Raw genomic sequence first — 19,686 nt, 5'->3', positions numbered from 1 at the left:
TAATTTTTAACTCAAAATTAGGTGCTTACTTTGAAAAATACGAAACAATCGACAAAAGAATATGAAAGTGTCACAATTTACATTCTTCTTTTGCAGTTTATTCATAAGTTGATTTGTTGAGTTGAGTGGTTTTTGTCCTAAAGGTGCGATACGATAAAGCATATTAAATAATTAGGCAGAAAAATAATCTTTGCACTTTTGCCCAAATGTGTTTAAGGGAGGAATATTGACATTGATATTTTTTTTTGCCCTTGTTATTTATTCATGTTTCTGAGCAGAAAATGCTATAATACGATGGTTATCTCCAAATCTGTCTAGCAGAATGATTTAAACGGATACAAGGCATGTGATATTCACCTTCCTCATAATGCACATGTGGCCTAAGACGCCATGACAATTCTTCAGATAAAATATTGCCAGCATGAAAAATAAATTTTACCTTTTAATTTTTTTATCAATACCTATATCTTCAACACGTTTGGATATAATTTTATTATCAGGAGAGCCATCGCCGTAATAACAAAGTAGATAGATATATTTGAAAAATTTCGTATACCGTCTCGATACAAATTGAAGAAAATAGCGTTTGTCACTGCCTCTCTTCACTTACATCTAGTAGGCTGATGGCCTGACAATTGATGTGGTTGCCAAGCCTCTTTTGAACCACACCAGATTATCTAATCTCAATTTTTACTTAATGGACCTGTAAGTATAGATGGGCTCCACGTTCATGACGTGCGCGGTAAGAGGTGCTGGATGGATAAAAACTCCCCGCTCTCACGTCGCACACTCGACAGTTAGCGCTGTTTGTGCTGCAAAAATGTTTTTAATTTGTCCAAATGTTTGCAGACTGGCTGAATTTACCCCCTAAGGAGTTATTTACATCTTAATTTGTTGCACCAGAGAGGGAAAACATTTTTGAAATGGGAATATGGAAGTTTAAGTATTTACGGGATTTATGACCTGTCATTGGGTGGTTTATGTGGCCACTTCACACACTGTGTAGCATTCACCATCCTGTCCATGTTTGAATTTCCACATGTCATTAACTCTTCTATCTGTTGATTTTTGTGAAGTAAAAGAGCTGAAACCTTTATCATGTTAGTGTCTCAAATGGTATCAAATCTAACGCCCAGTTAATAGATAGATAGACCAGATCTTGTCTTGAGGTAGTAGTTAAAATTATTTTTTTTTGTCTTTAATTTTCTTTATTTGTATTTTATTTTTATTGTGCCTGTATGTGTTCTAAAGATTTGTGTTTGCCATTCTTCGAATGGACTTGGTCCGTTAGTAAATAAATAAATAAATATCATTTTGCCATAGTAAAGGTACCCATAAAAGCGTATGTATTTTTAAAAATTCAACCCGTTTTTAACATTTGGGGCAAAAGTGATAAAAAAGTATAAGATTATCATTTGTTATTTTGGAAGCTACAATACAGAAGTAAAAAATGTCAAACCGGTTAAAATAGACATAATCATTAAAACGTTGTCTTTAGATAAAAAAACACGCACGGATTACAATTAATTTACCATAGTTACTTTTATCCTCTGATACAATTATTGTCACATTCCGCAGATTCTATAAACATTTAAACATATTTGTCATTATCGACGCTCTAATTTCAATCGAAAGTCAACCCAGCAGCAACACAATACGAACGCATTTTTTCCGTGCCCCGTAAACGTAGACCCCACCATTAGGTATTTGTGTTCCTGGCAAATCAGGGGGTTTTAATATTTATAATAATAATAATGATCACAATTTATTAACAAAAATAACAATTACTCTATCTACTACATACACACCTAGGTAATAAATTTCTCTGGATCATGTCTAGTCTGCCTTACTAGGTATAACCTGTTTTAAGGCAGACATTTTTATGCAAAAGAAACAATCTTATTACTATATTATAGTTTATTTGTTATACAGTTTTACTATATTAATTTATACCATTTATTATATGAAAACGTAACCAATTTTTTACATATTTATAAACTTGAATTCAGGTCATGGTTTTGCAATGTTTGGGTTACATATTTAATATTTTTGGGCCCAGAAACCTGAAATTTCTTTGCCCGAATTCAGAGTTTGTGGTAGACCCCATGACCTATCCTCTAGTTTGACATCTGGTAGTGTGAGAGTGTTCCTTTTGGGATTTGGTAGAATAATTTGCATTCACAAACAGTATTATTCTTAAAATATACAAGTGTTTTATATCCAAGTTCTCAATTTCCTCAAAAAACTTGACGCTGAGGTACCTGAAGGGCTTTTTTAAAATGACTGATTTTTAAGCAGTTTTGAGAGGTTTTAATATTGATTAGTTAGTGCGTCCCCATCCTATTATGCCATAAGTTATAATTGAGTTACATTAAGTAAAATATAGATGCTTGAGTTTAATTAGGGATAAGATATTACGTACCGACTTAAAGATATGAGAAAGTTTTTTAATTTTTTGTGTTATATATTTTATGTGTTCTGTCAATTTAAAATATTTATCAATAATTATTTCCAAATATTTATAAAGTGTACTGATTTAAGTATTTCAGAGCATATTTTTAAATGAAAGTTTTTTTTAGGCTTTTGTTGTCTTTTTAGTTGTCTTTTTTTAAAATGTTTTATTTTTTTGTTTTGTTAATATTTAAAATTGAGAAATAGTTATCCATCCACATCGTTATTATATTGACACCGTTTTGAGCCGCAGAATAAGTTTCATCCCATTTGTCACTAGTAAAAATTAGAGCAGTGTCATTTGCAAATGCAATTATATCACATTTTTTTATGTGACACACATAAATCATTAATATACAAATTAAACAAAATCGGTCCCAAAACCTTGCTGTACACTAATATCAATGGTTTTTTCTTCGCTAGTAAAATTATCTATTTTTACTTGTTGTTTTCTACCACGTAAATAGCTTTTGAACTAATTTAGTAAATTACATTGTAAACCTTTATTTGACAGACGTTTCAACATGATTTTATGTGATATCGTGTCGAAAGCATTAAATAAATCTGAAAAAATTGATAGACATTTCTTGCCGGAGTCTACATATTTAGAAAAAAGATCGGTTTTATCCGAGATTGCCGTATTTGTACCTATTCCTTTTTGAAATCCGTACCGATTTGCCGATGGAATGTTATTGAAGTCTATGTATTTTGAAATTCTTTTTTTTACTATTTTTTCTATAAATTGAGAAATCGTGTTTAGTAATGATATTGGTCGATAGTTGGCAATATCTACTCCGTCCCCTTTTTTTAAAATGGGAATTACAATAGCTTTTTTCTAAGGAAGAAGGGAATGCGCCAGAACTAAAGCTAAAGTTGAAAATATAACAGTGAGGCTGTGCAATAGTTAATTTTAAATGCAAGCAAAATTTAGATTTAGATTTATTTAAATTTACAACCAATACCATCAGGACCTGATGAATTTGATGCTTTTAGTAAATAAATAGTTTCAATGATTTCATTTGGGCAAGCACTTATGTTGGTAAGCTAAATGTAGTGTTTTCTTTTTTATGTTTTTTGTCAAAAATAAATCAATTTCTTTCTGTTTTGGAGAATATGTGTGTGTAGCCAATTTAGCACCAATCATTGAGAGATAGTCATAAACATGGTTTGCGATTTCTTTATAGTATAAACGTTTTTAAAGAATCCCTTACCTTCAGTTGCCGTATGGGTAAGTCTTTTTTCACAAAAGTATTTGATGTTTTTTTATAACTTCAAATACCTTCTTAGAGGTGCACAACGGTCAATCGATGATGTATTTAAAGCAGTTTACTTTTGCACAGTTTATAACTGTTTTACAAACATTACAATATTTTTTGTAAAGGGTTATAATAACAATGTTATTTGGGTCTTTACGTAATTTCAAGAGTATTCGGTTTTTTTGTGGATAGAATGCAAAATTCCTCTAGTTATTCAAGGGGTAAATGTTGGTTTTTTATTACTTATAAATATTTTTATTATTTTATAGATATTTTAACACATATTTGTTTTTAAATTATCTAGAAAGCAAATTAAAATTTCAGCAAACATTTAATATTACGTGAAGAGAAAAAGAAATATACTTGATTGAATTAGTTTAATTATTTTGAGGTAGGATCCTAAGCTTAATTAATTGTAAAACACTTAGATTTAATCAGGTGTTTTAGATTTTCATTTACACTTCCTACTTCAGAATTCTCAGCTTTCATATTGTTACAGGTAATTCTACATCACAATTCACATCCTAATTCAACAAGAGAACGTTCAAAGGATTTATCCTTATATCCTTTATTAGCGAGGATCGAATAAATCTCACCATTGTTCAACCAACGTATGTAAAAGATTTAAATAAATTTGCTAAGCAACTCACGTAGATAGCGAGTAATGAAGATTCTTATGTAATGCTGTAATTACAATTAACAATTAGCTTTGTCATATATTGCAACAGGGTTGCTTTAATTCTTTGAATTGGTAAACTATCGTAAAGCGGGAAAAATTCAAATAAAAAAATTATAACAGAGAAAACGGAAATATATGTAAAGAAATATTTGCATCGGAAGGCACTTATTATTTGTCGTTTTGCATTATTAAATTTGTAAATAAAATCATGATTTATTTAATTATTTTTCTTTGTTTTTAACCTTAGATGTGTATAGAATAAAATTATTTCAACATTGAGTAACTAACAGTCTTTTTTTTAATGTTACCCAGACTACGCTTCAGCAAAAGTACCGCTAAAACTTTTCTTATAAAATTTGTCCCAATTTTTCTACTCTTTTACAAAGTTCTGATATTGACATTTACTTCTGTAAGTTAGGCAGAAGACTTCTTTGAAAGGAGTTTCATAATAATAAGAAGATGGTACTGAAGAAAATCCTGAATTATGTAACAAAATTACCAGTATAGATGTTCTTGTTTCTCAACAATTAAGTACTTTTCTTTTACCGTCTCAAATAATTGTATTATTTTATTGTTTTGAGTTTTTTTTCAACAGCACTCACAAATAATTATAAGACTCGTTGGCGCGTACTTGGTATATATATAAACACGCCCTTAAAAAACGTTATAAACGCCCACGATATCGTTCAGAAAACCACCCTAGGCACATTAAAGGCTTGTAAAAGTTCTATAAATTCATATTCATTTTTATTCATATATTTTTCTTCATTTAAACTACATTTAAAAATAAAAATAAGTTAACCTTACAAGGAAGTTACCCGTTGCCCTGGACACTTAACAAAATATTTTTTTAAATATATTTACACGTGAGAATAAACAAAGAAGACTTAATAAACAGAGATAATTAACAAAATGTTCAAGCAGTTTTAAACACTACGTATTTATGTTTATCAAAAAGTGTAAGTCACTCTCCAAGCACAAGAGTTAGTCTCTTTTTTTGGAGAGTTACAGTGTTAAAATTTACAAGATGTGTAAAAGTAGTTATGTTTAGAATTTTACAAAAAACTTGTACTTTTTTATGAAATTTATAAATATAAAAAATATTAAAAAAATAAAATACATTCATTAAAAAAATTATGAACCTACATCTATATTATTTATATTACAAAACGCACAATGAAAGAACAAACCTTATTTACAAAATAAAAATTAAAATCGACTTGAATAAAACATTTGACCTATAATTTTAACCTTTCAGATCTGAATGAATTCCCGTGGATACATATTTTGTTAATTTTTTTATGTGTATACTTAAAGATTCATTAGAAAAAAATTGGTATTTTCAATGCGTTTTTTGTCTTTCGAACTTATTACGTTAATTTTTTATAAACAATGGGTCTCAAACTGATAATCAACCGAGAACAATTATTTCAATTGTGTTATTATCTTACAATACATGTTTGATCAATTACATTGATTTCACTTTGCTGCAATATTTTTAAAACTTGCTCTTTGTACTATTTATAACAACGTCCGGACGTCAGGTATTCGCTCCAAAACAGACAAACCAGTCGACAACCAGCTGTCAAAGTTAAAAACAAACTTTTACGTGTAATGCTGATTACTGAAGTATACAAAATAAAATTTAAACATACTTAAGGGTCTCAGTAATTAAAAAATAAAATCTCCGCTCTCGAATTTCAGTAGATACGAGAGTAAAAAGTCTTAACATTTGTATGTATCAGAATGAACATCCGGTATGAATGAGGAGCATAAAAAGTCATCTTTGACTACCATTTGTTTCATTTTGTGACATAAATTCGATAGTATTATAATTTGATAGTTTCATAAATCAACCGATTCAAACATCGTAAGTACAAATGCCTCCCTTAATACGTACTGCACTTGAAAGCGTACCGTAAACATAAATCATAATAAATAACCGTAAATTTTGAAATATAATAAATCATATTGTAAATCGGTTGTCGAACACAAGAATTGGAAAAAGCAACGACTCGTTCGCATGCGAATTATACCGTGAAAATGGATCTTGGACACGCATTTGATATATTTTCTTTAATACGAAATCCAAGAAAAGATCTCCATAAATTTATTTTTGAAGGAAATACGAATAAAAAACTTTTTGATTACTGCACGTTAGGTTTTAAATGTTTATATATACAAAAAGGTAAATCATTTCAAATTTATAGATTTTAATTACGATTATAGGATTTTATGTCAAAAAACACAAGCCATCAGTTTTTTAACTATACCAGTTACCGGTTGTTTTCAATTTTTTCTTTCTTTTTTCATAACTTAGTACAAAAAACAAACGACATGTAATGTCAACAATATTTTTAATTTGTCCATATTTTTGTAGACAAGGTCGGGATTCAACTCCCTGGGGAGCTATCTATGTTATAACATATAACAACAGAGAAGAAGAACATTTAAGAAAAGGTAATATATGAGTCTAGGCATCTACAGGGCTTATGACCTGTCAATGGTTGGTTTAAGTGGCCATTTTACGCACTGTATAACATTCACCATTCTGCCCATATTTGAACATCTTTATTCCTACAATTCTTTCATCTGTTGATATTTGTGAAGTTAAAGAGCTGAAACCTTTATTTATGCGGGTGAGATTCGTGTAATTGAATCCACTGGTCCATGAAGAAGTATAGAAATTGAAAAAATAATATTTTCAGGCCTTGCCTAGTATGCAGGTGAAATAATTCAATTAGATGATATAGGAATAACCTATCCTATAATTTATTTACATTCAAATAATTTATAAAATGTCGCTTACTGAATATTTTAGTTTTTCTTTTCCTATTCCTCTTTCCTTTCCTCTTTTCCCCCTCTTCTCTTCATATTATGGTAAAGTGAAGATATTTCGTCGATTTTTTTTTCTTAAAAAATATACGTGTTTATCGATATTTTATTTAATAGTGAAAATATTATTATTTATTAACAGTATTTTTATATACCACTGATTTTTTCAAATCAAACGGTTTGGGTAGGTAAGAAGAAATTGCTTTAAAGCAATATGCCCGCCCTTATGCATATGTCAGTAATCTTTATTTTCATATTAAGTTTTTAAATAAATTAAAAAATAAATATCAATTCTTTGAATGGAGGCCAAATTTTTCCATGCAGGGAGCATTGACACGTTATTACGTATCCTACTCTATTTAGCAATTCATACCATGTCTTAATCTTGCGACTTTACGATGTTAACAAATACTTATCCACCTTCCTTTTAAAATCCAAAACTGTTACGTATTCACATACACCCTCCTTTCTTCTCCCAAAACACATCCTCACACCTTTTTCACACCACACACATTCTCATACTACACCGTATTGTTTATGATTACCATATTTTTGTGAAAATCGCAAATAAATCTAGCAAGTTACACTATGGCGGATAATCTTATCTCGTTGACATCTCGCGCATGCGCTAATCATCATTGTGCATATTTTGTTTTGCACGAGTTTTGATTTGTATGAAAAATACCATATCTGGTGAAATCGTGACTTGAAATAGATTATGCTTTATCGCGGTAATTTCAGGCGTGAAAGAAGGCAACGTACATAGTCCATACAGTATCGGCGCATGCGAAAATATGTAATTTGCTTGTAACCTCACTATGAACATGCCTACTGACAGAATATTGGTAAAAATTTATGTGATTTAATTACGTTCAATGTGTGTACAATGTTAATGAGTATAAAACATTATGCAAACAAAAACGATGGCGAATTTAGCGTTCCAATGCGTGGGCTTGTTCATAAAGCGGGATTATCGCTCGTTTGCAACACTATGCTAAACACATATTGTTGCTCTAGATGTGTCGTCTCGTAACTGCTATTTTAAGTTTTGATGCAAAAATGTCAGTCAAGCAGTTTTTTTTTCTTTCTGGTAATATATTTTATGCACAAAATGCTTATTTCACTAAACAACTGACTGCTTATAACCTCTCGTAACTAGCCACGCTAACTCTTTGTTTGGAGAACTTAATTGTCACAACTGTTTTTTATCTAAAATCTGTCCTTTTTTAAATCTTAATTTTAATATGTACTTTTAATTTACTTTTTTTTTTTTTTTTCTGTAGATATGAATTGAAATTCTCGATTTACTTTACTTTCTTGAATTTATTTTTTATCTTGTTTTGACTACATTTATGAGCACATACTATTCATATATGTGTCTATTTTTTTTTTCTTATATTTAAAATACATTTAAGTAAATTACTATTCTGTAGTTTTAATTGTATTATTTTACTCTTACTTAAAAAAAAAAAAAAACTTTAAACTATTTTTATGTTTATTATTTTATACGTATTCAGTATTATGTCTGTACTCTTCTTATTTGATTATTAATTAAAACTAATGTCTAAGCACCCGATGACATATAAAAATATAAAAAAATATCTCTCCTTGGAGGTTGACTGGTTTGTATATACAAGTTTTCACATCTAGAGCATTGATATTCCAATTACTTATATTACAAGGCGTTTGCAAAATTTAAAAAAATTCACTGCTGGCCTGTGGTTGTGGGTTAAGAATTAATTTTAGTTAAAAATACTTGAATGTGTTTAAATTTTAAAAAATACATTTAACACTTTATTTTTTTAGAACTTAAAAACTCGAAACCCTGGCAAAAACTATTGCAATCATCCTAATAAACCAATCCACAAAATACGTCATGTTTCAGAATTGATCTGCCGTAATTGGAAACCAGGAATAATCATACTCGTTGGGGTAGAAGACCAAAAATGAGGCTTATTGGCTTTTTTCCTTTCTATCGGCTTTTTCGATATTTTTTTATTAATACATTTCATAAAAGGTACAAGTTTTGTTTAAAATTCTATACAAATCTACTTTTATACATAAAGTAAATGTTATCACTGTAACTCTTAAAAAAAAAGACTAACTTTTGTGCTTGGAGAGTGACTTACACTGTTGTAGTTGTTTATTTATAAGAGTTTATATAATTTTAAATACACGAGTACTTGAGAAAAAAAAACATAGGATATACAAAGAAAAAAACATAAAGCAATAATATATTCATACTATTCGAAATTAAATGTAGTTTTTACACGTGTTCAAAAAATTTATTAATTCATATATTATTTTTAATAGTTTTTAGTTCATTAGGGAGATTATTATAATTTTTCAAAAATCTTTGCCAATGTCAACGATATATTGCACTGTGTAAATATCTAAGAAAATCTAATAAACTATGACCACAGATTTATATACAATAACAAAAATGCTCAATTTAAATAAAATTACAAAATAAATATAAATATAAAATTAAATTTAAACAACAGTATATATAAAATAAATACACGATCGTCAAATATTTAAACTTGTGAACAATCTAGAACTAACATAAAAAGAAACAGTTTTGTGTATACAGCGATAATTTTCTACAATTCACTTTTAAATGACCTAAAAAATATACAAAACATATACATATATACTTTAAAAACACCTAAATAAAACAGCTCTTACAGCCCGCGTGACGAGTGTTATGTGATGTTATTTTATCGACTTTTTATTAAAACTGTTGTGTCATAATATAATATATCCCCTCATACCAGCACTTTTGCTGATTGGGGATATTTCTTACAAACAAAGTATGTTATTTTAAGTAACATCTTAAGTTAAAAACAATGTATTTTGTCATAAATAAATAAATCGAATCTAATCTTGATCAGTTCTGTGAAAACACCCTTTTAAATATTGTTTTCATATCAACCGTGTCAAGAATCGAACTCCAAACCTCTTGCATGGTTGATAAACGCGCTAACTATAACACCACGAGGCCAAAATAAACACGATAAACATACAACGATAAACATATTTGGTTATAATGAAATCGATTAAAGGCTGTATTTCAGACTTTTCTTATATTTTTGTTAATATTTATTTATGATTATTTCGTTTTTTTTAATAAAAGCATACCCTTTATATAAACCTATTGAACTGATACTCTTCCTTTTCTCCCATCATCTTTTTAAAACTAATGTTCCCACAGTGATGAACATGTTTTTACTGTAGTCAGTGGACGTTGGTGTTAGCTACTAATTGCGTGTATCTTATCAGCACGTTGAATTAAGATTTTTGAACAACTACTATGGTAAAGGTGTTTAGTGGTATTTACATTAATGTAATTAATGTCGTGACAAAGAGACGGTACAAAATGTCGGAAAGTGGTTAGTATAAATACTTACTAACATTTACATACCTTAAAAAAGAGTAAGATTTGTGATATAAGTATTAATTTGTTTAATTTTACAAAAACATACGGTAAACAGAGATTAAACTACATTAAAAAGATAAGGTTTTAGGGCAGACCAGTGTTTGTGTTTATTTGGATGAGATTTAGTGTAGAAGTGTAGTTGATTGTATTTGTGAGAGAGAAAGTGTTCAGGTGAGTGTAAGCGTAAGCATTATTAAAAAACAAGTGAGAGCGTAGCGTAACTATGTTTTATATTGAATGAAAATAATAAATGGGTTTCTCGAAGGTAACTTTGAACGCGGGTTTTCTTTTTGAGCCTGCGAAAATCTATCAATGTTAATGATTTCAAGGCCCTTCTATTATATTCTAGAATTAATGTAAACCATTATCGTAGAAACGTTCTTCCCTTGAGAAATTTTCTAACACATACATCCTCACGAGAATTATATTATATATTTAGATGTTGTCTCAGTATTAAGTGCCATACAAATCAAATTAAGGCACCATGTTCGTATGGTAAAGTGAGAGGTATTATTCTTCTCCACCTTATTTGCGACTAATAGTACATAGAGCTCTTCAGAAATAAACTTTGTAATTTATCGGCATTATTTGCTACATGAAAACGAAACGATAAGTTTACTTTGTTCACTTTATTCATGAGAACTAACAAGTTTTTTAATATTAATATTTAAAAAAAACAATCGTCCTTATTAGTAATGTACATAAAATATCGATCTTTCGATGCAAATGAACCATATGTAAAAATTTGTCAAACTAGAGTTTTTTATTAGAATATCTCACAAAAGATTAAATGTTATTTCAACGCTTAACAGTTCATGATTTATCTCTTATGTCTAATTCTCAAAGAACTCTCTGAATACCCGTCTACAATTATTTATCTTTTTTCTATTACTTATATAGTGTCCATGCGGCTTGACTGTGGAATCATCTCTCATCCACCATTAGAGATGTTACTACAGTATCTCTGTTTAAGTCACGTCTTAAAAAAATACTCTTTCTCTTCCTTAATCTTTCCTTTTTTCTTCATTCCTTTTTTTTCCCTTTTGCCATTGAGTAATAGTATTGATTTTAGGTGATTTATACACAAATACGTTTATTTGTATTTTTATAATTCTTTAGCTTTTTTCATTTTATTTTCTATTTTATTTGTTGTTTGGAAGAAATTGCCGTACGGCAATAAGCCCGCCAATATACAATTAATGTTATGAACAAAAAGTTAAATTATATGGGAATATTTTATTTTTTCTTTCTTATGTTATACAAAAATATTATAACTGACCATTATTTATTATAGGAGCAAAAAAATCATTAACATTTTTTTGTATACCCACGAACAGGCCATGCCTTTGTGGGATTTTTTTGTTTAAATATATATTTAATTGATATGTTATTATGCTTTATTTTTTTAATACTCTGTTTTATTATTATGTTTATTGTAAAAGACCATAAAAATTAAATAAAAAAATAAATACAAATATTTTTGGTTGTATTTTTGATTGTTTTAACTCTTATTTTTTTTATCCATGAAAACAATGAATACAAATACAACAAAAAAAATTCAAGACGATCATTTAAAAAACATGTTTAGGCACACAGATAACATGGCGAAATAGTTTAAAATCCTTTCGTCTTGTTTAAAAGTACAGCGTTTTAAAAAAAAACAAAAAATATCGTTTTTTCCCAGTCCCAGTACTTCTTATGTAAGGCATATAACTTCCGCGAGTCCTTTGGTTCAACTCTGTCCTGCGCCAGTTTTGTTGTTTCTTTCCAGGATAATAAAGCCTCCCAAAGCTCCACTGAATACGAACGACGCCGACGCCGACGGTCAGTCGTCGACTGCCTTCTGGAGCGCTTGCGGTCGGGGGGTTGGTAAAAGAGGTAAACAGAGTCTATTCACGTATGTGCCTATATACCTGTATACCTACATATGTGAACATGTTTTTGATAACTATAATACTAACGATCGCTCACAAACAACTCTGATTCTATCGAGTCATAGCTAAGTATGCCATCAATCATCTGATCCGATATTTACAACAGGAGCAGAAATGCCATGAACCCATTACTTTTATTGAATATTACTCTATTTATCGATAAAAAAACAAAAGAACGCACTCAGCAAGCAATAAAATAACCCAATGATAATAGTCAATAACGAATGTTCATATAGATTTAAAAAAAGACGGAAAACTTTGTTTTCTGAGGACCGGTTTGTCATTGGCATATTTTGTAATATTTTTATGTACGGTGTAACGTTTACCTTTTATCTTCTTTTTTTTTCTTTTTTTTTCTTTTTTTTTCTTTTTTTTTATTTATTTGGAAGTTCAACAAGAAAACATAAAAAAAATACATTTTAAATGTAAGCATTACTAACGTTCTTTAAATATATTCTCAATTATAGAACTCCACCATCTTTCATAAATTATATAAAATAAGTGTGTAATATCAATTTAAGTAATAATATAGATTGAGTTTAGTGAAAAATAAGAAAACAGATTGAGTTAAAGAAATAAAATTGAGTTCAACATACGAAACTAATTTATTATTTTTTTTAAGAAAAGAGAAGATTAAATAAAAACATATATGATGTAATAAAATAAAATAAATAAAACAACTTTGTTTTTAACCACTAATTGTTATTTTTCACAAACCGGTTTCTAAGCAAACAAGCTTCATTGTCAAGGTTTCGTAACTAATTGACAAAACACCAAAGTTAGTGCTTCAAATATAAATTTCATGTAATAAAATATATTAAAATTAATTTACATACACAAAAAAAAAGGATTAGGCATTTGATTTAAGAGACATAGTAATATTTTTTATAATCATTTGCTCTATCATGATAAATGTCAATGTTAACTTTTTTTTCTATTTTGTTATAGAGTCTTAACATACTTGGAAGAGGGTTAAAATGTGCCATATTGTTTGTAAAAATTGGATGGTAAAATGTATTAGGTGATCTCAGACGCCTACGGGAAACGTACAATGACACATTTTCAACACAAAATTATGATTAAAAAAAAATTGTTTTTTTTTTCTCAATTGTATTTATTATAAACAAATTACAACAGGGATGAAGAATGACTTCAATAACGGAATATGAAACTCTAGGCATTTACAGAGCTTAAGATCTATCATTGGCTGGTTAGGGCGGCCACTTTACACACTGTGTAACATTCACCATTTTGCCTATGTTTGAACATTCCTATTTCTTCAATTCTTACACTTGTTGATTTTAGTGAAGTTAAAGAGCTGAAACCTTTATTGTTGTGAAGAAATTCATCTGATTGAATTATTTCACATGCTAGGCAACGCCTGAAAGCAATTTCTCAATTTTGAAACTTCTTCTTGGACCAGTTGGTTTTATTACAATATTTAAGTTTGTTCAAATGTTCCACATTCCTTTCTTGAAAGGATTCTCCATTTCTTATGTAATTTGGTAATCTTCATGACTTTCGAGGGGGTTAAATTCTGTGTTTCATCCACAAACATTTATACACACTCAAATATTGTGTATTAATTATGTTTATTAGTGAAGGAACACTCACATAGAATTGAATAAATACGGATGTTCACACATAGGCAAATTGATGAATGTTACACGGTGTGCAAAGTGGCCACATAAACCAGCCAATGACAGGTCACACGCCCTATAAATACCTAGAAGTCCATATTTCCTTCTTTAAAATGTTCTTTGAATCTGGTGATGTAATAACTTATATTTACATATATGTTATTAATTTAAAAAATACTTGGTACACTTCCACTTATTCATTTTGACCAATTAGCGATTTCAACCTCTAATGAGCATCTTCAGACTGGTCTTTGACTGGTCTGATTCTTTGAATCTATTTTGATTTGTTAAACGTTATACTTTATACCATGCATAGGTGTTTATTTCATTTCCTACAAAGTTAGTAGGTATTCATTTTTACACTGAGAATAAATTGTCTCAAATGATGTGGTTTTTTTGGGATGAAACGTCAATTGGTTTATCCATTGTAACGTGAAAACCGAATTATTTTTTTCACCAAGAAATTCCCCATGGATGTTTTTTTCCGGATGAAAAGTGGCTTACTTCACTTCTCATGTCTCCGGATTTAAATTATCAATATGGATCCTTGAATGCAATCAGAGGAAAACAGCAATATCATTTTGTAATTTTCCTTCTTCTTCGTCGTCTTGCTTAATGTTGAGCGTCGTGGCACTAGTCGTATAGGACGTGTTCACTCCTCTCGGTCTTGGGTCAATTTGAGGGCAGTAATTAATGAAACCCCTCGTTAGATCATCCTCAAGTTTCAAACCCTATGTTCAAGAATAGACAAAGTGTGAAGAAACAGGTTTAAAGAGTCAACTTTATTATTTAAAAGTTTAAACAAATAGCATAATTGAAATATGGTGCATCTATTTTTATAGGTAAAAAGCCCATTTTGTTTATAACATTCCCTGCAAGTGGAAAGCGTTTTATTGTTTCCATAGATATTAAATTTTTTCCCTTAAACAATTTTTATCATTTAAGTGTATTTATTTATTAATGGACACGCATTGTATTGCCTTTCACCTTACAAAATAAACGTAGTATGTAGAAATAAACCAGAATTTAAATAAAATACACATTGATATGCACAATGCACTGCAACTTCATGCACTTAATACGCCAACATATTGTGCAAAAAATTAAATCTTTATAGACATATAAAAATTAAAAAGTTAGAGAAATGTTTTTAAAAAAGGACCAGCAGGTATATCTTCAATCTTCAATATGCATTAAACAAAAAAATACAATATGCGTTTTGTATTGTGGGCTGCACACAACTGATGCAAACTCAAAATTACAGTGTACAAAAGTGTAGTATTAAGTCTTCAATGTGTCGAGTTTTTTAAAGGGTTTGGAATTTTTTTTAATGAAACCCAGCATTTGGTGTCCTTTATCAACAATAGAATTCTTATGAGACCCAAACAGCAATCTTATTTTTATTTTTACAGGTGAGGTCAGTGCTATGCAAGCTCATGACGTCACTGCAACCTGTGAAGGTCTGTTGTGCGGGTTTTCGTAAAAAGTTCTCGCCCTCCAAGCCCAGGTCTATAAGGAGCCTGGCTACTGTGTAGAAGGCGAGAGTTTTCATTTTACTTAAACCTTCCCTCAAAGTCCAGATCTGTTAGGTATCAGGCTATTAAGTAGGGAGCGAGCTCCTTAACATTTTCAGATGTAACCAGTAGTCCCGAGGACGAGGCTCTTATAATGATGTAAAGCATCAAATTTACATATATTGTGTACATGTGGTTCCTTATCTGCACTGCAAAACCTATATCTAGAAGTTTTGGAAAGTTCATTCTAGCACGATGTGTGTTCAATCTCTAGCGTCCTGTGAGGGCTCTAGTGATTACCCTTACTTCATTTTGGCTGAGCTTTATTGGGTCGAAACCAAATCTTTATGAGTTGTATTATTTTATTAGTTCCTTTGCATGGTGATGACCTGGTACTTTTTGCCAGAGCATTACGCTATGCTTTCTGGCCCATGACTTAAGCTCGTTACGAGGAATAACAATCTACTATCGAAAATAACTCCCAAGTCTCTAATCTCGCTGCACTATGATACAAAATTATATAATATTTCACGTGCACTCTGCCAGGAATCGAACCCAGGGCTCGAAAATGGTCAAACGCCCATGACTATACAACGTCACAGAGTAAAAGTCTCCCCTTTTCTATCAAGAAATCATCTATCTTAAATGTACTTACCCATGGAAGTCATTGCTTTTATCATATATTATTTCCATTTGATTCTTTTACTTACTTACATATTCCACAAATACACGCTTTTCATCAAATGTATAAAAATACTTTTATTTGTTTTACGGTATTGAAATAAACCATTATGTTGCCAAGCATAATGTTTCGAGTATTGTTCCCTAGTCTCTAATAAAAATTTTTATCAAGATACTTCCATTTCTGAATAGGAGCTTAATGGATAATATTATCGTGTATCTTTTTTAATGTTTAATGCAAAATATTGTTTGAATACGGGAATCCTCATTCAATTTAATAATGACTGCTTGTTTCCTATTGTTTACATACATATATACTTAAGAAAATATATTTTATAACCTGAGCAACGGTTTACCTGATATCGAATCGAATGAAAATCAATCAAATGAGTCATGAATTTTTAATTTCATTCGGCTTAAACCATCCTGATCAATTGATTTATGTATTTATTATTTCACAAGAATCTATTATATAGTTGAATTCACACTGTAATCCTCCATGGAAAAACCCGTGCCAATAAAGACATTTTAGAATTTTATTTTTGTTTGATTTTTTTTACACGAATGATAGTAGTTAAAGATTAGTATTTTTGCGTACATACAGGTGCAATTAAAAATTGATTTTTAATTTAAGTTTATTCTTATAAACCCCAGCTCAATGTAAGTAGCTTGGATTATTAGATGACTTGTGTATTATTGTACCCCTTACTATTTTCTGAAAAATGAAATCGATAGAATAAATATTCGAAAATTTGATTTTAAAAGATTATTCCATAAAAAATAGTTAGAATAAAATCTATCATGAAAAATATTGGTTTTGTCGGTTACAATGTTTTGGTAGTCGTGGTACAATATTTTAAACAGACTTTTATGAAGGTTTCTAGAAACGACACGGTAAAATGTATATTTATGGGAATTAAGATATATTTTTTATAGACCTTGTGGGGATAGGTAAGCTCATAGCGCCCAGCGAACAATAAAAATAATTACATTATCCGTTTTTCGGATGAAAATTAAAACCGAATGGATTCGGGGATTAGCTACAAAAAGGGAAATTTTCCAACGGTAACAATAAATAAAAATTTAATTACCAGGTCATGAAATACAGCTTTATTGCCTTTATCGTTAATACACAAAGCTGTTGAAATGTGTTGAGCTTGTGTGGCTAGCGTACTATTGTTTCTATGGTGTTAATTTATCCGCAGGCTTATTTAGTGGGAGCTAACCGATACGGCCACCATTTTGTTTGACCTTTGATCTGTTAGAGTATTTCCTCTCACACTAAATCAGCTAAAACGAGATACTTACGTCATTTGGCTTTGAGTTTGAGTATATTTATCGATCCTCAAGGCAGAACTGGTAAGCAATCAATTTGGTTTATTGGTTTTCGAAGAACAATGCAACGCGCATCAAACAAAGAAAAGTAAATTAAATAAACTGGGTTGCGGTCCCGTGGCTAGTGTCGTGGACTTACGGATCAGAAGTCCAAGGCTTGTACCACGCTCTACCTCAACTTGGTTCCCATTTTCTTGAAAATTGAAAATACCCCATTAAATTGAAATGATTTGGTAAATCATAAGAACGCAAGTATTCAATTTTTCCTTCTAAAACAAGTGAAAAAATATGCTTTTTTTTAAAAAAAACTGAGGGTGTGTATGTATATGGGTGTGTTTATATGTATGTTTATTTATGTGGGTATGTGTTTATATACATACATGTAAATGTACGTATGTATGTGCATGTATTTGTGTATGTGTAGGAATGTTTATAAGGGTGCACACTTGTTTGTGTATGTATATGGAGATATATAAATAAACATGAACGTTAGTCTGCCCTGACACGGGTCTTCTTTTACTTGGCATTACTTTATAATATAATTGAATATATAAATAATAATAAATAAATAAATAAATAAAAAAAATAAAAAAATACTAACTCTAATAAAAGCAAAAGGTACCTAAACAAGTTCCAAGAAAGGGATAATAAGCTGAGTATACAATAATATGAAGGGAAACCTTGAAATAATATGTTGAATATTTAATTTAAGCTCAGAGTTATAATGCGCATGCTAAATTTAAGGATATTAAGACAAGCACAAGGAGGAATTGATGGTTAATTTCTAAGTTAATTATAACTTATATCTTTGGATGCTAATAATTATAATTAATGTATTATAGTTTCAATGATAATATAATTTGTTGTTCAATTAGTCGTATTATTTTGTAATAATTTTAATTCCACTTCGAACAAAGGACGTTTTTAATATACTACCAAGTGCCTTTTAATCAACAATGATAAGGTTTAAATTAATTTTAACTCTCAAAACAAAGCCGCATCTCATAAAATTATAAGAATTTTATTTAATAAAGAAAATAAACTAATAGGAATCTAAATTTTTTTCTTGGCATTATTTTACTCCAATATTTAATGGATTAACTTCCAGGTAAAATATTTATAAAAATAAAAAAAATAAAATTTAATGACCACTCCACAAGTTATTTATCTAACGGATTCAAGACGTATCCGTCTCTTTGTCAGAATACTCAAATGACTCAATGTAAGTCACACTTCTCACTTTTGCCATAGTAGTTGTACAAAAATATAAAGTCATCGAGCGTTAGAACACATGCTACTGAAATCTAACACCAACAATGTTTATTTATGGAAAAAAAAAATTGAAAACATAATATGGTACATAATTATATATATTATTATCAAGGAATTAAAAAAAACCTATTTAGAGACATTCAGATAACAAAAATTATTTACAGCCGAATTTTTATTTTAAACTCATGCTATAATATTATTTTCAAAGGCGGAATAAAAATTATTATAGGTACATTATAAATCAACAACAAAAAAATAATTATGACATATTTTCTTCTATATTCTAAGCTATCATGAGTATGAAAAAGTATGAATTATATATTTGATTTTATAATTATTATATGATTTTCCAAATGCTTCAGTTAACAGTTTACCATATTGATGTGCCATATATGTTTTCAAAAATATTTTTTTATTATTTTTTTTATGTTTCTTATCTTTTATTTGTGGTGATAAGCTCATGTGTCTGTGTCTTATAATTGCTCGTCCCATCTTAACCCAGGACTTTTAGTCCCATGGAGTAGGGACTTATTGTCTCAAATAATGTACAATAAACGTATGTATATAAATAAATGAAAATGAAATAAACATAACACCAGGTAGAAGGCATTTCATTACATACAAGCATTACAAATCAAAGGAGAATGTAA

General features: G+C 29.5%; 1 protein-coding gene across 1 annotated transcript in view; it reads right to left on the bottom strand.

Moving 5' to 3' along the window:
* Positions 1 to 19,686, bottom strand: part of dpr18 (defective proboscis extension response 18) — a 115,653-nt gene that overhangs the window by 38,546 nt on the left and 57,421 nt on the right. The gene's annotated exons all lie outside the window — the stretch shown is intronic.

The sequence above is a fragment of the Micrasema longulum genome, unplaced genomic scaffold (genome assembly GCF_059751315.1).
Source record: "Micrasema longulum isolate JH-2025_06_02 unplaced genomic scaffold, ASM5975131v1 h1tg001720l, whole genome shotgun sequence".
Taxonomy (NCBI): Eukaryota; Metazoa; Arthropoda; class Insecta; order Trichoptera; family Brachycentridae; genus Micrasema; species Micrasema longulum.
This window is presented reverse-complemented; position numbering and strand designations above follow the sequence as displayed.